Source organism: Melitaea cinxia, chromosome 23, assembly GCF_905220565.1.
Source record: "Melitaea cinxia chromosome 23, ilMelCinx1.1, whole genome shotgun sequence".
NCBI classification, from domain to species: domain Eukaryota; kingdom Metazoa; phylum Arthropoda; class Insecta; order Lepidoptera; family Nymphalidae; genus Melitaea; species Melitaea cinxia.
This window is the reverse complement of record NC_059416.1, coordinates 1,267,523-1,292,220: the sequence shown is the minus strand read 5'-3', so window position 1 is coordinate 1,292,220 and position 24,698 is coordinate 1,267,523.

Below are 24,698 nucleotides of genomic sequence, written 5' to 3'. Positions count from 1 at the left end.
AACTAAATGAATGAATGAATGAACAAATATTTCTACGATTTATTTCAAATAGGTTAATTAATATTTTTCGTACAATATGATTTCATCATTCATCATCATCATCATTACAGCCTATACAGTCCACTGCTGGACATAGGCCTCCACAAGTTTACGCCAAAAATAACGTGAACTCATGTGTTTTGCCCATAGTCACCACGCTGGGCAGGCGGGTTGGTGACCGCAGTACTGGCTTTGTCGCACCGAAGACGCTGCTGCCCGTCTTCGGCCTGTGTATTTCAAAGCCAGCAGTTGGATGGTTATCCCGCCATCGGTCGGCATCTTAAGTTCCAAGGTGGTTGTGGAACCTTGTTATCCCTTAGTCGCCTCTTACGACACCCACGGGAAGAGAGGGGGTGGCTAAATTCTTTAGTGCCGTAGCCACACAGCACTATGATTTATTGAGGTTGATTTATGGCGGATCGAATTAAGACCCTGACCTCTGACAATAGCATGACATATTGTTCTCTAACGTTTACGCGGATTTCACTCGTTATAATAAAATAACTTTTTCGGATTTTAATGCGGTTACGGGAGTACTGTAACCGTAAAATATCCGAAACGTCATCATAGTCGTCATCGTCATCGTCGTCGGGCATCTAAAAAACTTAATAAACTGCGATAAAACCCAAAAAAGTTGTTTTATTATAATAGTATGACCATTGAACAGTAGGCAACTACGTGCCAGGTCACGTCTTACCATCAAAATGTTACCTCTTATTATATCGAATGTTATATCATCAAATTATCTTCCACTCCCCCCAAAGCCTAAACAATCACAAACTCACACTGTTCACTTGTCACTTGAACACAAACAGAACGAAAGTAAGTCAATCACCGAACTTCGTTATCTATGCTATGTATTCAAAATAACTTTGTAACTTAAATGCACGAACTAAAATAGACTCTATCATATTAACATAGAGTCGCATTTCAAGTGTATACAACTCTGATTGAATCATGTCAAACTTGTACAGACTTAATAATAAACGGTAGTGGTATGTGACACTAATGCTCTTTTCTGTGGTCCCTACTCTAATTAGTGTGATTTTAAGCTAGACAAATTGTTGTCTTCCGTATTATAATAACGTTCATTTTACATATACATGCAAAACCCAAACGTAATACAAATTAATGTACATTTTATAGTGATTCAGCTTTTAAGGGATTTCTTAGATTTGTTGCCCAACTAGTTGACAGATTTTGTGGAAATTAGTTGCGATTGGGAATTCTAGTAACGTTAATGACTTAGGAATAATATATAATATTAAAATGCTGTTTAATGTGTTATTAATTAAGCACAGATTATTTATAGATAAACAGACAAAAAATCGAGTGTGCTTTAGACCACACGACTGGAGTAAAAAATACGAACCTAATTCCCTCTGTATCTATATTCGCTGACTTATATCTCACTCTCAACTTTCGTTCGCCTCATTCAAACACGATTTTCGTAACGCTCTCGTCACGCATTCACCAGCTTACTCCCCAAGTTAAGCGCGCGTAAAGAAGTTTTACTTCAAAAACGCACGTTTAATAAATACAGGCAATATAAAATCCAAACTTCGAGCTGTGTCAGCTGCTCCAACAGAACAAAATTTGAGGATTTGTTGACAGACTAGCTACGAGTTTTTATGTTAATAGGATTTTGACTATAATATCATAATTTATATAAATAAATGAGTGTATCGTGAATTAAAATTTAGCTGAATTACATACAATATACACAAGTAATTATAGATCACATGTAATAAGTTTAAAAATTCTATTTTTAATCGCATTATAACAAAAAGTCATTTTATTTTTAGTGTATAATTATACAACATAAGTGATATATTGTTACACAGCGTCGCTTGTTTTATTATTTATTTTCGTCTAGAGCTTGAGAGATAAAAAAGTAAGTAAAGTATGAGTTATAATTGTTTAAAAATTAAAAAAAATTCCAACCTAAGTATTTTTGTATTGTTCACTAGAAAAAGCCATAAATGTCTTGAACTAAACAAAGCATTACAAAAAAGACTGATATGGCTAATTTACAATCGAAAATATTGGCTTTTTGTTTGTGCGACATAAAAGTAAAAATTGACAATTTAACACTATCAAACTCAACTGTTCAGTCTTAATTTAGAAAATTGTGCACTTTTCACAAGAACAGATTTCAAAGATATGGCAGAAGACCTAAAGACATTTATGTAAAGATTTACACAAATTAGATGAGAAATGTAATTTTTTTCGTGTTTTTACGTCAATCTGTTTCCTTATTTCTTTTTGTTTTGTAGCACTATTCGTTATGCATTACGTGAGTTTCAAAATATTTTATAAATAGTTTCAAGTCAGTATTTTGGTGGTAAGTAGTTGGTAGTGCTGTGTGGCTACGGCACTAAAGAATTTAGCCACCCTCTCTCTTCCCGTGGGTGTCGTAAGAGGCGACTAAGGGATAACAAGGTTCCACAACCACCTTGGAACTTAAGAAGCCGACCGATGGCGGGATAACCATCCAACTGCTGGCTTTGAAATACACAGGCCGAAGACGGGCAGCAACGTCTTCGGTGCGACAAAGCCAGTACTGAGGTCACCAACCCGCCTGCCCAGCGTGGTGACTATGGGCAAAACACATGAGTTCACGTTGTTTTTGGCGTAAGCTTGTGGAGGCCTATGACCAGCAGTGGACTGTATAGGCTGTAATAATTGATGATTGAAGTATTTTGGTTTTGGTTTTAATTACTTTTTTAATATATTGACATTTTGTGCAATTCATCCATTTGGAAATGTGAAACGTAATAGAACATCTTAAAATAATTTAGTTACAAGTGATTTGGAACGAGGCAGCAACCATTAACCATGAACAAATCTGACAAGCATCAAAACTTGCTAACAGTTCTGAAGGATTTCAAGATATAGATCTTTCGAACAACACAATGCAAAATACGATGAAGACAAGAAACGCTATTAAGTTAAAACTATACAATAAAATACGAACTAAGAACCGCACTAAAAGACAGACAGAGATAAATGACCCCGAAGACTAATGGAATAACGTTTATTTTGGGGGTAAATTAATGGTTTAACGCCTGCGCCCTTATCGACATTGTTAATTAAACCCAATTCCGGCTTATTAAAAGTGTCAAGCAAGTTTTTGCTTTAACATTGTTATGAAGTAATTTTTTTATCTGAATTTAGGTAAAAAAAATTTTATACATTCATTTAGTATTAGACTGATAAGTAGAGATGAGTGAGTGTGATAAGTGGATACGCTTCAGCCTGTAATATCCCACTACTGGGCATAGGCCTATTTCCCCATGTAGGAGAAGGATCAGAGCTTAATCCACCACGCTGCTCCAATGCGGGTTGGCGGATATATTCCCTACTATGAGTAACGGTCGCTATCAAGTGTACATGATAACAACCGGGACCGACGATGAGTGGATAGTGTAGTATTTAAAATAAATAGTTGATAATCGCTTTAAACTAGTTTGTACACACAGCATTATTTGCGTTAAATTATTTTTTTAAATAATGCTCAGTCGTTTGCGTCTTTCTTCTGAAATAATTTCATATAGTATCATAATAATCATAATATTCTATTTCTTCTGCTAAATTGGTAAACTTTGAACGAAATCGTAACAACAACTAAAATCGATTTTTGGGTAAGACATATTTTTGTAAGACGACATCTTTATCACCACAATACTAAAATAGAACCGATATTTTCAGGCATTCTAAATATCCAATAACAATGATTGAAGAATCAACTGGGTGCATTAACTCATTACATGAGTTATTAAAATACGTTCGATATATTTTGGACTCTATCGACGAGTGAGAATGTTTTTCAAGGCTCTTTTTCATGATACCATAGATAAACAACATTAAGCTCCTGGCGGGATTGTGGATAGGGTCGACAATGCGCTTGCGATGCTTCTGGTGTTGCCGGCATCTATAAGCTACGGTGATCGCTTATCATCAGGTCATCCGTACGCTTTTTTGCCGATCTGATTATATATAAAAAATGCCTGTACAATAATTTATAAAAAAAATTATAGTACTACCATATAATATTACCATAATTATTGGAGACTTTCTATTATAATATTTTAATCCCGACGGAAAAAAAAAGGTTTTCGAGCGTCCCATTCATTACCCTAAAAGCCTATAGCGATATTTTTTTTGCCAACAATAAAATGGGTTCACAAACATTACTTAATTCATTCTATTGTTGCGAAATCTAATTCGGTACCCTTCCAATGTGACGGGTGGATGTGAAAAATAGCTCTCTTTGTGTTCTCGTCGAGATGATGGACAGCCTGTTATATGTTGTTATGGGGTCGGAATCGATAAAACATCGAAACAGCCTCTTATGTTTATTTCCTATCACCTATGAAGGTAGCGATCGTAAGTCTTTGATCATTCAATGTTAAACGAATTGTTGTGAAATGATGGTCATGTACCTCAATAGATAGATATTTTAAGATTAATTATTGTGATAAATAACATTTAACTAAATTAATAAATCTAAATTTACTTCCATCAATTATTATTAACAATAACACAGGATATTCTACGGCCCCGTATTAGGTAAAGCCTATTCTGCGGATGTGTACCCATACCTATTAAACTATTCTTGTCATATTTCAAACTAACTGCCTGCGACTTCGACATCGTCCAAGTGGAATTTAACAAAAAAGTTATTGTTCAATTCGCAGAGTTATAAAATAAATAAATTTCTAAAATAAAAGTAGCCTAAGTTACTCCTTACTACATCAGCTCCTGTGAAAATGCCGTCAAAATCGGTCCAGCCGTTTCAGAGATTACCCGGAATAAACAGACAGACAGAGAGACAACAGACAAAAATTGTAAAAAATGTAATTATGATATATGTACTGTACATACATATGCATTTAGTAAGAAGCAGTTATTTGAATATTACAAACAGACACGCCAATTTTATTTATTTGTATAGATTTATATTTTCGTACGGTAGTAGTTTAAAGTAACAATTGATTTATTGAGTAAATGAAAACTAATATAGCAATAAAAGCAAAAAATTATCGTACTAGTAGCTCTACATAGAGACTTACTTTTGTAGAGTCTTTTAATTTGTAGTATTTTTATACCTAAATAATTTGAATGGAAACAAAAGAAAATATATATTCCGACGCGTGCGCCCTTCAAAGGGAAAATTCGTACTATCGGTTGTAGGAAGCAGAAATTCTTCGACAACCTTGAATAATTGGCGTTTTGCGGAAATTAGATAATATCCTTTAAGAATGAATCATCGCATTATTCCCTCATAGTGACTATGTTTACTTCGGAAAATATATACGAACAAATAAATCTTGTAAATAAATAAAAGTAGATATGTTTGAAATGTCAAAATATATTAATAACACATATTTGTTTATGTGTGTTATGAATACTTTGATATTTCTAGCACAAAAGAAATATAAATTTAAGAAAAAGGTCCTAAATTGAAATACTCTACTCACGTGACTCGTTCCTTTTTATTGTATTTTTGTATTACTGTACTGTAATATGCTTACGATCGCAAGATATTCTATTTTAATAGTTTTGTAGGAGTAAGTTTGAACTAACACAATTTCTAAGACAATACCTACATCAAAATCAACGCATACTTTCTTTGCATTATATTACAAATATACCAGTTGGCTGTTACCTATAACACAAGCATTAAGTTGCTTACTTTAGGAACAAACGACCGTTTGTGTATTGTGTATATATTTATTTATTTATATTACACATAATTAATTTAGCTGAGAATAATTTGGAACTGAAGTACTTTTCATCAGTGTTACATCATTACAAATACTTATACGTGATTTTAGTTCGACGTGTTCAAGCGTAATAAAATTTATAATTAAATAAGAAATATAACTATATATATAATTGCATTTTAACGTGCATGTTTGTTACAACTCGTTCGCTCACACACTCGTAGTAGGAGATCGAAACTAAAACGACCTTAATCCATTTCAAAATGTTTAACAAATAAAAATTATTTTAAATCCATTTTAGTATATTAAAAATATTAGATTAGTTGAAAAATTTGTTCAGATCTTGGACCGAAAAATTCAAATCTATATAAATATAAATTAATCACCGAAATCAATGCATGTCTTTTTTTTATTTTCGTTATTATTATGACATGGCATGTATGTGTAAAATAAATTGCAAAAAAAAATTGTTATATGCAATATCGCCTCATGAAAAATGCTTGTTTGGATATACTGTCATATGTGGGTTTTTTGATTGTGTTGTATCTGTTTCCGAATATAGTTTTTCATTCTAATAACGAACTCTGAGTCTGAGACATTTATTTTTTTATTTTTTTATCTAACATTAAATAAACTACACACACAAACAAAAAGAACAAAGTGTGTTTCTTACCACACATAGTAACAAGATCACTTCGAAAATTCGTTAAAGTTCTTATAAAGTTTTTTGTGTGATCGCCGATCTTCGTCCAAGTACACTTCAATATAGCAGAGAAACGTGCGTCAAGCACCCCTGTTGTGACATACTATTCACGGTCTAGATATAGGGCTTGAGAGACTAAACGATCGCTTAATAGAAAACTATTATATAAACATATAAAATATACACATAGTAAGACGTACCTGTATTACCGCCTTAGTCTAGGTGCATTTGTATTTATATACATTTTTATTTATGTATTATTTCTATGTATATTTAAAATATATATATATATAGTTATACCAGTCCGCTGTTCCTGTAACACAAGCATTAAGTTACTTTCTTTAGGAACAGACGACCGTGTGTATATGTTATAAGATATTTATTACTATTACTAGCTGTGCCCGCGACTTCGTTCGCGTGGAATTTAACGAAAAACCTATTGTTCAATTTGTAGAGTTATAAAATAAATACATTTCATACATTTTAATCAATAAATAAATAAAACCAGAGGTAGATAGACTGTTTAAAACGGCCGTAAGAAAAATATGTTTATTTCAGCGTAAAAAACGACTGAAACTCGAAAACTTTTAATGGAATCTGGACATTGTATTTGAATACATTTGTATGACCTATACAAACTTTTCTCGTGTGTAGAGATCGAACCCGCATAAGCTAGCCAATCAGCCATTTGTGTAATAATTACGTCAATAGCGTCAAACTGTGGTAACATAACATAACAATACACTTTATTACAGAAATAATACAGAAAACACTTAAATACAGAAATAATACATATCAGATTGATTTTAAAAGAGTATCCTGAGTTACAAAGGGCGTAAGTAGCTTTACTTTTAACTACAAGCAATTTAAATTAAGTTAACTAAGACACATTTAAATTTAATTTCTAAACTGACTCAAGAGTGCTTTTGGAGCCAATTTGTGTAAAATAAATTTTTGATTTGAATTCGAATACAAATCAAACTACTGCTCAATTTCTACATAAACATAAATGAAATTATATGTCTTCACATTATTTTACCCTACCCGGCAACTACATGAGTATTTTTTTTTTAAATATAACTAGGTCGGCAAACAAGCGTACGGCTCACCTGATGCTAAGCGATTACCGTAGCTTATAGACGCCCGCAACACCTAGAAATATAGCAAGCGCGTTGCCGAACCTATTCCTTTACTCACCAACAGTTACAAAACACTGCTTGAAAACAGTATTATTTAGCTATAATCTTCTGTGTGGTCGAGGTACTACCCATGTAAATGGATGATATTACTCGAAAAATTGTTGACAATCTACCATCAATGCGTATATTTTTTCATATTATTTGGATCGAAAGTACGTTTACAAGATAAGAAAATGTGTTATCGCTCAATAAATTTATAGTTTTGTTCCGAGCAATTTTTTACCGTTATCTTAAAACAAAAGCATCTTTTATGCATGAGGACACCACTTCCAGATATTTTCGAAACTGTTGCCAAAAGGCAAAGTACTATAATTCATCATACGTTATTATGTTCCCCCATCACATAATACTTGGGGCAGACAGAGATGTTATTACATAAAAATTTCAAATATTTTCATGTAATTTCATATATTTCTATATTTAAGTACAGTTAACTTACAATGATATAATTTGACTAGCCCGTCGGCGCAGTTTGTAGTGACCCTGCTTTCTGCTCCGAGGGTTGTGGGTTCGATTCCCACCCCGAGTCTGGGTGTAATATAAATATTTATTTATATATTTATATATGTATTATTTATAAGTATGTTTATCGAAAAAAAAATATATAATATATGTAGCTATATACCAGTCGGCTGTTACCTATAACACAAGCATTAAGTTGCTTACTTTAGGAACAGACGACCGTGTGTGTATTGTATAGATATTTATTTATATTTATTTATATTTATATTTCATTTTTCCATTTGTTTTTTTACTGCACTTCAAATTGTTTTAGATTATTATAGAATAGCAATCCTTATAACAGAACAAAACCATAATCTCAAATTAATATTTCATTACCAAAAATATTTTAATATAATTGTATTTGCTCGCAAACAAAAACCAACCAACTTCAATTACATCCACAAGTAATACAACGTAGGTAGACGAAAAAATAGTTAAGTAACTATTATCAAAGATTACTCAAAAAGTAGTTATTGGATCTCGATAGAATTTAAATGTGATTACATGATAAACATCAGCTTTCGATTAAATTAATAATTATCAAAATCGATACACCCAGTAAAAAGTTATACGGATTTTCGAGATTATCCCTCGATTTCTCTAGGATCCCATCATCAAATCCTGGTTTCCTTATCATTGTACTAAACTAGAGATATCTAGTTTCTAACAAAAAAAGAATTATCAAAATCGATACAGCCAGTAGAAAGTTATGCGGTATAATACAACGTAGGTCGACGAAAAAAGCGTCAAGTAAAAACGCATTAATAGATATAACTCAAAAAGTAGTTGTTAGATCTCAAATAAATTTAAATGGAACCAAATGACATACACCACCTTTCGATTACAATTTGTTTTTGTCGAAATCAGTCCACCCTGTCAAAAGTTCTGAAGTCAAATTGAGAACCTCCTCCTTTTTTGGAAGTCGGTTAATAAAGTCATAATGACTAACCTGTTGGCGCAATTTGCTGCTTTCTTAATGCTCGTGTTACAGGTAACAGCTGGCTGTTACCTGTAACACAAGCATTAAATTGCTTACCATAGAAACAGACGAACGTGTGTGAATGTTATCAGATATTTATTTATTTATTATAATAACAACATAATAAGACGCAACAGCAGAAACAATTTATATCTCCAATTGAAGAAAAAGTTGGCTAAACATCATTCATTTTTTTTTTCGTTTTTACAAATACATAAAAATTCCCTCTCACTAAACATCTTGTAATCCATTGCTTGTCTGTTAACGCTTTCCCACATAAAAGCAATATATATTTTCAGCCACAACCGCCATTACTTACAAATGCAATATCCAGATCTAATCTTCTTTAAACACATTTAAAGAAATAAATAAATCTTTAACCAATTAAACAGCGGACCATTCCCATCTAGAGTTTCATTAGGACACACGGGCGGTCGTAGTTTTTTTCCCAATCGACTTCCGTTGAGCAATTTCCTTCGGAACTCTTTGAGCGATCCGCTTTTAAAAAACCGATGGAAAGCGTATAAATTAAATGACTCCGTACTGTTTGTTTGAGTTTAAACATTCTCGTGTAAACTTTCTTATTGTAATCGGATCGATCGTATGCGAGCGTATGAGTTAATTCTAACAGTAATTAAAACATCGTGAAAAGTGTGTTTTTTTTTCTGTGGTTAAACATTGAGACTAGCGTGACGTTAGTTTGGAGTATTAAATTTTTAGCCATCTAGTTTCCTTGAATCACACTTCTAGAAATATTTAACATGCTCAGTTCTGGAAATTTCCAATGTGTGCGATTGATTGATTTAGAGTCTATCATCCCACTGCTTATAAACCTCTTTCTTTAGAGTGATTACTCAATTAAATCTTCTTCTTCTTCTTAAATTAAGCTTAATTAAAAATATATATACGTCATAAGTATGTGAACTTATGATCCCAATCTTTATAGCGTATTCTTTTCAGACGTAGAAATAAATTTCAAAACTTCACAACACAGTACCTTTGAACAGTTTTGCTTTTTCTAAAAACATGTTATATTTGAATCTCGTCTAACAATAAAATGTCAAAAATTGTAAAAGCTCGGTTTTGTGGAAAGAGGCAGGGCATAGCAGATAATAACCTGGTCAAAATTTGGAGCAGTTCGACTGTCCGACTGGAAACACCTCAGCTTTACAGAAGATCACAGCTAAATAATATCCCTCTCAAGTAGCGCTGTGTTCCGAGAGAGCTCCTGGAGAAGGTCGAGGAAAAGGTCGGCAACGCGTTTGCGATGATTCTAATATTACATGTATCCATAGTCAATGGTGACAGCTTACCATCTGCCGTACTGACCTTTTTTTGCGAGCTATGGAGTACTGTTGCCCTATCGGCCTTTACAGCGTCACCGGTGAGAGGTGCCGGGTACTACAGACACTGGCCGCGAAGAAAGAAGGGAGCCCCCTAGGAGGGCTCGGCGAAAACGCACGCACTACGGGTCTCCTAGCGAGATCGCACCTCGGCTTAGAGCGTCGTCGGAGCGGAGAAGGCGCTATGCGGAGCGCTAAGACGGCTTACGGACGATCCCCTTCACGCCTGGGCGCGTGCGAGCCATCAGAACGCAGGGACCTCGCCCTCGCCAGCGATGGCGGTGTGTGTGTGTCCTGTGTGTCGTGGTGTATATGGAGTTAAGCGCCGTGATCCTTTCGTCAAGGACGATTAAGGCGTTATCTTTATACTGTCTGTAAGTTTCCTCTACGAACTGCCGGACTGACCGCTTGTTTGCCATCTTTGTGGTAAAAAAAAACCATTTTCATAATTCAATTAGGCAAAGTAAATTATTCTTTAATAACTTGCGATCGCTTTGTAAGCGTCGAGAGTAAATTTTTCACGTTATTATTAAAATTTCGTCAAACTTGTTTAGTCACCGAAGAATAATAAGCGGAATACTTATAAAAGTAACTTCTTTATTAAATTGGAACTTCAATGTTTTGGAAGACTTTTTTTTAAAACGGTATAATTAACTAAAATAAACCAATAATATAATGGAGTTGGTGAGTTTGTTTGTTTTTTTTTTTTGAAACCCGGGACAAACCACAAAGGAGTTCCCCATTCGACTATTTTTTTTTTTTTTGTATGTCACCTCATAACTTTTTACTGAGTGGACCAATTTCAATGTTTTTTTTTAAACAAAGGTGGTGCTTAGCTTATACTTTTGTTTAAATTTAATCAATATCTGATAAGTACTTTTTGGGTTATCTCTAAAAATGTATATTTAATTGACTATTTATTCGTCCACCTATATATCGTCCTTCGTATGTAACGCTGTATTACTGGTATACGTTAATTATGGTACCTCGACCTCACAGATAAATAATACTGTTTTTATACATCTTATGATCGTCATAAAATAATGTTGTTTTAAATACATTATTATAATTTATTGTTTTATGTAACAATAAAACTATTCTAAGTTGACAAAAAAAAACTTTTATTACTAAGGTCTCCTAAATTCTTTATTATGATATAAAAACTTTTTAAAATCGGTTTTGAAATAAAAAAAAATACTAATAAATAATGTTTTGTCATCCACGAATCTGTCATAGAAATTTAAAAATAGAAAGTATCTTTCCAAACTTATAATAACCATGCTGTTTTTAAAAAGTACTTTCTATCGACTAAAACTGTTTTAGGAGATACAAACTCGGACTAACATGCATTCTCTTCTTTTTTTTAAATTATTAAGACACAAGTTTTAATAATGTTCGCGAGTTTTTCCTTTAACGATAAAAGTTTTATTCGCAATTCTGTCAATACTTTAAGAGTTCATACTTTAACAGTTCGTGAACTTTTTTTTTCTTTATTCCAGAAGAAAGTCGAAGGTCCTAACACTTACAGCTTTGTCTGATATGTTTTTGTTGAATTATTTCGATTTATTCTACAGGTTTTCTATTTTTATGGAATACATGTATTGTTATAGATATTTGTAAAAAATTTAAATTCATTCAATGTAATTGATAAAAAATATACTTTTTTTAAATGAAGTATGCAAATCATCAATTCAATCACTCTTAACTACACTCCCCTCTTCTACTTCTATATTATTATACCCTCAAAGTGGGATATTTATCCAACTACTGAACTAAACCTTACTCTTTCAGGTCATAGCTAGTATACAAATTAAAAAATAATGTCAACCCATAAAATACTATATAAAACGCATATCTAAATTAAAACATTTAAAATATACTCCTAACAACTATACAAATAAATAAAATTGGAGTGTCTGTTTGTAACATAAAAATAACCGCTTTCAACTAAATTCATGTGTATGTATACACTATACATTTACCAGTATAACATTTTTTATAATTGTTGTTTGTCTGTCTGTCTGTCTGTTCCGGGTAATCTCTAAAACAGCTGGTCCGATTTTAACGGGACTATCACTGGCAGATAGCTGATGTAATAAGGAGTAACTGAGGCTACTTTTACTTTAGTTTTTTATTTCATTTTATAACTCTGCAAACTGAAGAATAATTATTTTGTTACAATCCACGCAGAAGAAGTCGCGGGCAAAGCTAGTTCAAAAATAAACCAAAACGAGGAATTAAGAATAACTGTTTAAGCCTTTGTGGGTATAAAAATTAAAAAAAGTGTCCACAAAAAAAAATTTAGCGCCAATTACACTATTACAAAAAACAATAAATGTCAAATAAAAATATTAAAAAAAAAAATTCAACCTTAGCCCACAAAAAAATAAAAGACATACTATTATGACGATTACGCGATCATTATTTCAAAATAGCTATGCCCCATGGTAACAACCACTCTGGTGTAGTGGTGCGAGTAATCGTTTAAAACACCGGTTTGCGGGTTCAATTCCCGCTCGACGTGGATGTTTATATTTGTACAAATGTTTCTTTCTGGTTTGGATGTCTGTCCTCGGTATCTGAATTTTTAACTTTACGAGTTTGATAACGCCGCGTTGGCGCAACGGTTACAGCCATGGATTGTGCCCGTTGCGCTGGCGGTTGCGGGTTCGATCCCCGCACATGACAAACATTTGTATTGGCCATACAGATGTTTGCCGTGGTCTGGGTGTTTGTGCAGTTCTTGTGGGTCTCCCCACCGTGCCTCGGAGAGCACGTTAAGCCTTCGGTCCCGGTTGTTATCATGTACACCTGATAGCGATCGTCACTCATAGTAGGTAACATACCCGCCAACCCGCTGGGGAACAGAGTGGCGGATTAAGCTCTAATCCTTCTCCTACATGGAGATAGAGGCCAATGCCCAGCAGTAAGAAGAAGAAGAAGAAGAAATATACTTTATTGTGCATATTACATAACATACATCTTTAAAAAATAAAATTTGCAAAACAATACTATGCACAAAGGCGGTCTTATCGCTAGGTAAGCGATTTCTTCCAGACAACCTTGGGGTACAGGAGATTTTAAAATAAAAAGAGTAGGGTTATCAAAAGGCAAAACAGAAAATTAAAAACAAAGTAGATCGTACATTCTAATAATAATACAATAATATATATATATATATATATATATATATATATATATATATATATATATATATATATATATATATAGATAGATAGTATATATTATAAACATATAAAGAATTAAATACACAAATAAATACATACCCATTCCATTATATATAATATATATAAATAAATAGTATATATTATAAATATATAAACAGTTAAATACACAAATAAATACATACCCATTACATTATGCTTTATCGTAAAATATATACACAAATAAATACATACCTATTATGAAGTGGACAGTAGTTAATCATAAATATAATATTGAATAATTATCGACAGCACATTTACGAATAACTACGAGTAAACTTACTAACACAGACCAGCTTTTCATTAACAATTTAGGTAAAAATCTTTTAGTAGCTTCTTAAATGATTTAAGAGTTTTAGCCTCCCTAATAGTTTTAGGCAAAGCATTCCACAGAACTATTGACTGCACTGTAAAAGAGCAATTGTAGAAAGCAGTATGATGGATAGGTATATACAGCGTAGTTGTATCATTCGAGCGCAGTGCCTTGTCAGATTCACGCACTACAAACTTTTCTCTTAGATACTCAGGGGCCCGGGGACTTTTAAGCACACAGTAAAGCAGCGCCAGCATTCTAGAATTCCGGCGAAAGCGGATTGGCAACCACTTGAGCTTTTTACGAAAATCGGATATGTGATCGTATTTTCGCAAAGAAAATACGAATCTAATAGCTAAATTTTGGAGCCTCTCAAGTTTTGTCAGTTGTTGTTCAGTAAGGTCAGGATAGCACGCATCGGCATAGTCGAGATAAGACAGGAAAAGAGATTCCGCGAGTGCAATTTTAGTAGAAGTCGGTAGCATGTATTGTAAGCGTCTTAACGAATGCCAAGTTGAAAACATTTTTCTACTCACTTCTTTAATCTGCGTTGTCCAGTTCATATTCTCGTCCATGTAAACGCCAAGATTTTTAACGCACTTACTATATGGTATGGAAGTGTTATTGATGAGCACCGGAGGTAAAGAAGCCCAGTCAATCCTCGAAATAAAAGCCCGACTACCCAATACTATAACTTGCGATTTCACTGGATTTAATTTAAGACCATAACAGCGACTCCATTCAGCTACAGCAGCAAGATCTTTATTAATTATAGTAATAGCCCCAGGCAAGTTTTCGAGGTCAGACTGAGCATAGATCTGCAAATCATCTGCATACAAATGGTAGAGAGAAGAAATGTTATTCGTGATGTTGTTAATGAAAATGGCAAATAGAAGAGGTGATAAGACGCCACCTTGAGGTACACCGACAGGTAAATTAGACCAAGAGGAAAGATCTATTGCCATCTTTACTCTCTGCCGGCGCCTCTGTAGATAACTACGAAACCAGTCAATCACTGATGGAGATATGTTAAGTGAACACATGGTACTAAGAAGTACGTCATGATCTACCGTATTAAAAGCATTACTAAAGTCTAATAAAGTCAGAACAGTAAGCTTTTTGTTATCCATGCCATATCTGATGTCCTCGGTGACTTTGACAAGAGCAGTAGTCGTGCTGTGTCCTATTCTAAACCCTGATTGAAGTGGATTAAGAAGATTATTTTTTGTCATATACAAAGTAAGTTGAAAGTGGACTATGCGTTCGAAGACTTTGGAAAGAAAAGGAAGGATAGAAATTGGTCGAAAGTCAGTAACAGTAGAAGGATTAGATTTTTTGGGTAAAGGAATAACGTAAGCATCCTTCCAAGTAATGGGAAAAATGCCAGAATCAATAGAACAATTAAAAATATGCGTGAGAACAGGGAGAATTACATCAAGGATAGGTACCAGCATCTTACGACTAACGTTATCGCAACCAACGGCATCAGACGATATGGATAATATGTTCTTCTTAACATCACATTCAGTAATTTGACTAAAAAAGAACGGAGGATGATTAGGAGCTGGTAGCTGGGAAAGATGACGTAGTGTGCAAGCCTTTGTATTGGCGTCAAAGTCTGAATCAGGTGAAGCAAAATGTCGGTTTACTTCGTCTGAAGAAATATCTGAGTAATAATTACTTGTTTGCTTACCAACTCCAAGTGATTTAAGAAACTTCCACACTTTTGCTGGGTTGCCGTTCTCAACCGATTTATGAATATGACGTCTTTGCGCATCCCTACACATCGTATTACAGCGATTGCGTATTTTTACGTATCTCTCACGATGCTCATCAGAATTGGACTTCCTATACTTTGCCCTAGCCCTGTGCTTTTTGGCTATCAACAACTTTAACTCGTCGGTCATCCAAGGTGCAGGAAGATGCTTAATTTTAACAGGTCTTACTGGGGCATGTTTGTCATATAAATTAGCTAGTAGGCTATTAAATATTTCTATTTTTTTGTCGATATCCGTTTCGCTATAAATTATGGACCAGTTCAGTTCACGTGCGTCTAATAGTAAACTATCTGAATTCATTCTGCCAAAATTCCGCTGCATCAATACTCTTGCCTTTTGTTTAGGAGGACGTAAATTATAAGACAGGTATATCAAATCATGGTACGAGAAACCCTCCGCGGGACACTGTCCAAATTTGAAAACAAATTCTGGAGCAGAAACCATGATGAGATCTAAAAGTGAAGGCACACAACCGGGAAAATAGTGTGTGGGTTTAAGTGGCAACAGCTGCATACTGCACGAATCAAGGATGGTACTGAGTCTTTCAGATCTTCTATCTCGCTTTACCATACATGTGTTAAAATCGCCCATAATTATATTATGACAATATGAGGGAGTATAAGTCACTATAATCTGTTCAAAAGAAGTAAAGTAGTCTACATTAAGTGATGGGCTATAGAATACACCTAATAACATTTTTGTGTGAGCCAACTCAACCTCTATCAAGATGTGCTCAGCAGCATCAATTGGCGGGGGCTGTGGTGACAAGCTTATTATAGAAAAAGGAAAGTTGGACTTCAAATAAATTGCCACCCCCCCTCCACCCCTGTTGGTGCGATCATTTCGAATTAGCTGAAATCCGGGCAAGGAATAGCTAGTTGAAGGTAAACAAGGTTTCAGCCAGGTTTCAGAAACAAGTATAGCATGTATGCTGTTTGAAGTAAACGACGCGAGGATGTCTGGATAGTGTGCCGGAATACTTTGTGCATTTATATGAATGACGTTAAATTTTTTTATATCATCAGAAAGATGTTCTGAGATGACATCATTCAAGGAAGGCGATACTGCACTATGATAACTCTCGTCGCTGCTTAAGGTAGAAACAGAACAAAACTCCTCATCAGAATAATCTACATCTATAGTGGCCATTTATATTATTTTACGTGCTTTTAAAGTACAAGTAAATGTGCAGAGAAATTCAATTATATAAGAATATTATATATAATTAAATAAAAAAAAATAAAATATGATAATTAATAATATAATACTATAATAAAATGTACTATATAATAATATTTACTTAAAACTATTTGATAATTAAATAATAATAAAATTATATATATACCAACTTACTAACAAATGTAAATTATGTAATTAAATTAAACACTCAAAATAAAAATACCCTTACCCGCCAGTGTCTTGTAACAATTTTTAAAGTTGCACATTGAAGCGAACTGAAGTACTTATTGACAAATGAGAAATGACAGCACTTGACAATGACACTGTCTTGTCATACGACATATACACTTAAACAATAACTTGACAAAGAAACCTATTCTTTATCTAAGCACAATAATAACATTATCAATTTATCAGTAAAATTAACTATTCAAAAACTTTAAATCTACCTCTTACAAATATGAAATAAAGAAAAAGTTAAACTTATAAATTAATACAAAGAATAGACGGTAAATAAATAAGTACTAATAAACAAGTAACAAAGAACACAGACGAAATGAGTAAAATTTAAGGTAAGTGAAAGATATTATCAAAATACTACGTTAAGAAATACTAAATCTTCCTTACTGGTTTTCTTGTCCTTGATGTAGTAGTCGTAGTGGTCTTCTTTTCTTTCAAAACCTGCTCTGCTGGAGCCACGTCGGTGCTTTGAATTGGAATCGCATCGAGGTCTGTCATGCTCATAACACATATAACTATATATACACATAGTAAGATGGATGTTACAGGCCGAATCGTATGATACCCCGCGGCTTCACCCGTGTTAATTTGAGTAATGAGGACTTTAATGTTGTATAGCCTTCCTCTCCCTATCCAAATTCAACGGGAAATAAACTATCCAAAACAAAAATAATTTTTCAGTACGAACCAGAAATTCCAGAAATTCCAGAAATTATCACATTCAAAAAAACACAAAAAAACTCTCCAACTTTATAATATTAGCATAGAAACAAAGTTCATTGAATCTAGAATTGTACAAAAGCGAATAAATTGCCGCCAGAAGACTGAAAGTCACATCGTTATTATTCTTTCTTAAGCCCCGGGCTTAACGATACAAAATTATATCGAGGCTGACCCGGTTTAACTTACCCGGTTTCTTAAGTCCGGATTAGTTTTAAGTTCAGAATAATCAGTACTGTGATAGTAACAGTCTATCAACGTCCCAACGTCTGGGCAAAGGTATCTTTAAAAGAATAAGAGTTAGCTAGGATTAGGGATTACCCTATGGATGTAGATAGTTTCTCTAGAATCGATGTCATATGCTTGTGATAACAGCATATACCGATAGCTGTCCATGGTCTTTGAGTTCTGGGGGGGGGAGCATCTATTTTTAAGTGATCTTTTTATAAGAGAAAACCTTTTCTTAATTGTTATAAGTAAACATTTTCATCTAATGTTTAGAGATCTCAACCCCAGCTTTCGTTGCCTGGGTCTGCCTTCGGACCGAGACTCCTTCACTTTGCACAGCCTTCCGCACCATTAGTTGTTATAGCATCGGATTGAATGTCTTACTTCAGGACGTGTGTAAGCTTTATATTTTTTATTGTTTAACATACACACACACATTCACACATCCAACACCAAAACATAAATGCCCAGTAAAACACAAACATCTGCTGTGACATCTATGCCAACTAACTGATAATTATGAAAATCTATTGATAAATAATATAATCCTTCTTTTACATGTAGAAAGCCTATGCCCAACAGTGGGACAGACAGAATTCATGCATTGATAATTACGTTGGTTATGTAAAAATTATAGCACCGTGTTCAAATAAGTTTAAAAAAAAATATAGTCACGAAATTTGTTTAATTTCAATTCTTCAAAATACCAATATACGTTATTTATATTATTATTTTCTCAAATGAAAACCAAGTAAACCGACACTCACATTAATTGATTGCTAAACCAACATCATCATTATTTCAACTAATTCGTGTAAATCTGTCAACCTATCTCACAGCAATTGGTTGTAATTGCAACGTTGATTAACTAATATTCTTGACCTGATTTGGAATTTAATATATACGAAATATACATTACATAAAGAACAAATAATTTTCATGAAACCATTAGAGAATCGCTATGTGAGTCTTTTACTTATATGCGAGTAGATAACCACCGATTATCATTAAAAAATTTATGTGTATAAGTCTAGGCGTGAAGGAAATATTTGTATCATAAAAAAAGAAAAGACAAAATCGGAACAGAAATCAAAGTCACTGCGCCAAAATTTCAGTCAAATGTGCCCCTAAACGTTATTATGTGCCCCATTTATATCATCATTACAGCCTATACAGTCCACTGCTGGACATAGGCCTCCACAAGTTTACGCCAAAAATGACGTGAACTCATGTGTTTTGCCCGTAGTCACCACGCTGGGCAGGCGGGTTGGTGACCGCAGTACTGGCTTTGTCGCACCAAAGACGCTGCCGCCCGTCTTCGGCCTGTGTATTTCAAAGCCAGCAGTTGGATGGTTATCCCGCCATCGGTCGGCTTCTTAAGTTCCAAGATGGTTGTGGAACCTTGTTATCCCTTAGTCGCCTCTTACGACACCCACGGGAAGAGAGGGGGTGGCTAAATTCTTTAGTGCCGTAGCCACACAGTACATTTATAATAATTTTCAATAATCATTGAATGTTTTAAAATATCTAAGAGTAAGCTTATTAAAGTTTTTTTCCAAGGTTATTATAAAACGTCAAATATTAACCTCAATAAAAGTAGAAAAATATATGTTTCTTTTTAAAATAAACATTCATAAAGAGTAGAACATATTTCACCCAGAAAATTCCAATATTCTTAGGGGCTTAATTGCCCTATCACCTGTAGCTTGGAAGTTTCTATTGCCAACTTTTATCTCAAACATTTTTCTAGGTCGATAAAATAATATTGCATTAGCGCTGAACTTCTATGAGTATAACGCAGCTGATGCCTGTAAACGGTTAAAAATATTTTACAAACTTTGAAAAAGATAGCTTAAACAACACTAATCTAACAATATATCTTCTATACATTACACGTTAGGCAAAGCCTCAATTTTTTTACTAATATTAGCTTGTATTTTTATTCTAATATACTTATGTATTTCAATTAAATAACCACTAAACCATTAAATTTAAATAAGTGCATTACATATTTACTAAAGTTATTATAATTACTTAAAATATAATATAAAAGATTTCTCCATATAAAAGAAGGATCGGAGCTTAATCCACTATTTCTTGAGAAACGTTGTAGACTATAAGAGGTCAAGCTGTCTATAGTAGGAATAGATTCGAAAACACATACGTTAAGTGACCTCCCCGATAAGAATATTTGTCCTAGAGTAGCTATGGGTAGTTGATTACAGCTTGCACTCAGCTGTCTAAACGGGGGCAGTAACGGCTATAGAAAAGACTCTCTCAGAAGAATCAAGTACTTACTCTTATGGAAATAAATAAACTCGACACAAATAAATTAGATATTAACGTTTAGTTCGCTTCTAGAAAATGAAATATACCAACGTTCTTATTGTTTCGCTTACTTAGCCAATTTAAGAAATGCAATAAATTTTCAAGTCAAATACAAATTGCTCTATACCCGTAAATGAAAACTTTAAATCACGTAAGGTTTTAGAACCATTTTCGAACGAACAAATAAAATTCTTTCTGTTTTACGAAATTAATAAAACTATATTAACATTTTTATTAAAATTGTATATCAAAATATATTGTTGGTTTGAACATATTAATCTCGTTAGCGATTTCATAAAGAATTTTGTTTTGTTTTGTATTATACAATGACTACGAGCCTTGAGAGTGGAACAATAACGAACCTAATAAAATCTTAACAAAGATTGAGTTGAGTCAAAAAATCCAGCACAATCGGCCCCACAGGGGGGCATAAAATGTTGCCTTGGATATTCTCCCTCACATGCGTAATTTTACTTTTAGTTAACGGGCTCACTCTGTTAATTATTTTAACATATTAGACAAAATTGTTTTAATCAAGTGATGCCAATAAAATGTTATATTGTAAAAAAGGTTTTTAATTAATTAAATCTACATGCGAAAACATGATATACTTGGTGTATACAATAAAAAAGGTGTGATCGTGCTTTAAATAAAAATTCACGGTGAATGTGTCAAATTAATGGGATAAAAAATATGATAAAAATTGATACAACGAATATGTAATAAGACCTTAAAAAATTAACAAAGTTTTTCGTACAATATTAAAAAGATAGAAAGTTGTTTTATAACGATTGACACATGTATAAAATAAAATCTTACATTGGTAGACGTAGCCAAGGCCGTTTAACTGAATGATTTAGCTATATTTCAAATCTTCAAGTATAGCCAAGTCATGCAAATAAACCATGTTTTCAATAATCCATAGCATTATTCTTAATAATAATTGTGTTTGCTCGCAAACGAAAAAAAAACGACTTCAATGACATTGACAGGTACAATACAATGTAGGTAGAGGAAAATATACCCAAGTAAATACGCATTATTATATATATCATCAATATCGGCACTCCCATTAAAAATTATAAGGTATAATGCAACGGAGGTAGATGAAAATATAGTCAAGTAATTATGCATTATTAGTAATAGTATAGTAACTCAAAGCTAACTTAATTCTTTATTTCTTTCTTTAAATTGGATGGGACTTGATTGTTGGACGCTCTCAGCTTGTGACTAGAAGCTCATCAGCTCATCATCTGATCAGATCAGATCTGATACATTGTAAAAAAAATTAAGCTGTAGGATCAATGAATTTTTAATAAAATATTTTAAAATATAAATATTAATTAGTATACTCGTATAAGTACACACAAACGTAACTGAGGTAGGGCACAGCAGGAAATACCCTCAAAATTTGAAGCAGCCCGACTGGGGAAGTACCTCGACCTTACAGAAGATCACAGCTAAATAATACTGTTTTCAAACAGTGTTGTGTTCCTGTGGTGAATACGTAACGCGTTTACGATATTATCGGTGTTGCAGGCGTCTATAAGCTACGGTAATCGCTTACCCTCAGGTGAGCCGTACGCTTGTTTGCTGAGCTAGATGTACAAAAGGAAGTATGGACGAAGAGAGAGAGGATGGAGGAGTACATCCCCAGGAGCTTTGCCTATCTTTCTCACTAAATGAACACGATTATCCAAGAGCAGTAGTATTAGGCTGTAATATTCTCGTTTAGTCAATTAACCTGTCAAACTGCAAAGCATTATATTTACTGCTGTGTTTTACGTCAAAAAAATATCCCTTCCAGTAAGTATATCTTCATTTGTGACTCGTACCAACTACAGTAAACAACTCAGCTCATTAGAACTTATGATTAAATGTTAAATATACATAACTTTATACGGAGGCTAATGAGAATTGGGCTTATATTTAATTCCAACAATTCTACCTAATATAATTCAAAAACAACTGCGTAATAAGGGTATATCAGAATCAACGTTACTTTTACAATTTCAACCCCCAAAGGACATAATCTAATGATAGTATGTAGCCCATTTCAAGTTATGAGATGAGAAGTTATTTAAGGTGTTATAAATTACCTGAACTAAGCACCAAAGTTTGGTATCTGGTAATTTCAACGCTCTGGGTCAACAGAGCTTACTTTATATTATTCGTAGTGATGTACGCATCTTATCGATTAAATTATACTCGATATGACATATATTTTTTAAATAACATCCAGAGTCTCTAATATGCCTTTTTTAAGCATCCTCGACACATCGACAGTTCTGTGACTGCCTAGTAAAGCTAGGACGTGGTCCGACACTGACTTTTTTCCTTTATGTTTGTGCTACATGTTCATCAATATTTTCACGCGAATCGCACTTCGCGCTTGGTAATTTATACAGACAAAAAATTTACGTCTAAAAAATAACAATTAAGTACGCGTTATCATTTATTAATACGTGAAGCAACAACTTTGTACCCCTTTTTACGAAAATTGCGCGGACGGAGGAGTATGATATTTTGTACACTTATAGTTTATATAGAGAAGGAGTGCAGAATGCTAATATTTTTTTCTAATTATGCATAAAAAATACATAAAATCAATAATAAAAAAAAACAACCACGTATTTGACACACACACGCATATAATATACTCTTTTGTTTATTATTACAGAAGTGAAGTGTAGTCTTTGACAACAGAACCTGAATAATGTTCAAACATATAATTTAATTTAATTATGGTCGAAATTTTGCCACTGAGCGACCACTAATTAGGTAAAATACTCATATAATTTAAATGGTACACAACAAACACAAGCTTTAAAAAAAAAAGAAACATAAGAAGAACAGATAAAAACATTCAGTCGAATTGAGTAACTCCTTCTCTATTTAAAGTTGATTAAAAATTAATACTTCAATAACTGAACAAAGTGCTTAACGCATAACGCCGAGAAATACAAAAAAATCACTTCATACTTTATCGAACTTATCAAAGGTCTTCATACACAATTCTGTTCTACCGCTGTCCATAGAAAATAGTCATTTGCGACAAATTATTACAATAATATCGACATGATTTATCGAGGTCATATTAGTAGCTAATAGTCTACTAAATTCTTAGACGCATTTGTAATATATTTGGTTAATTGATTCTGTCTAACTAACATCCTATTGCTAAGCATAAGCCTCTTTCTCCATGTAGGATTAGAGCTTGATTCACTACGCTGCTCCACTGTGAAATCGACCCTGTTCCGAGTACTCATACTCATTATTAATATATAATATATAATTTAAACCTTATTATCCATACATGCAAGTGTATCGTAGTATAGCCATAAATATGACAATGTATATTTTAAGTATATATTTTTATCAAATAATAATAAACGAGGTTTTTAAAGATTAACCAATAGCATTTCAGCAAGAAAAGTATTCCACAATACTATGAACATTAAAGATTGAAGCAATTTGAAGTGGCAGTGCGCCGGTCAACTGTGTCGCAGAACTGTTGGCCGTTGTTGCAGATGTGTTCTGGAGTGGAGACCGCGTGTTAGCAAACACAGTTTGAATCTACGTAAGATTTCCGTTGTAGACTGGATGAGGATTACGGAAAACCAGGATGACTGGCGCAAACTTGGCAGCCTATATCCAGCAATAGGCTGACTGACTATCCATCTAGTCACATCAGTTCATAAAACCTTAAAAACACAATCAACCTCCTTGGTCTCAAAGCTGTATTCGATATAATAAAAAACAAACAAAATTGTCTCTCGTCAAGGGATAATCCGATCTGCCCAATCTTCAGAGAAATCGCGAATCATTCCGAAGCTAAGGCAATGATAAAAAAAATGTATTTTTGAATAATATCCACGTAACAAAACGGTATAACGGTAATCGTGGTTTACGTTTTTCCTTATCCTATTATATTTAATGAGTAATATTTATAATACAACAAGCTACTTACTGCAACTTTGCCTATTTATTTTATTTCGTCGAAAGTCGAAAATAATTCTGAAAAATACATTAATTTACGTTGAAATATTATAAAATATTTTCAATATGTTTAGCTAAGAACATTTATTAGTAGTCTCTACCAACTTACAAACAATTTAATTTCGATTTATTTTGGTATAATTTTTTAAATGGTGCTATAAAGGCTGACAGATAACTTCACCAATATCACGTA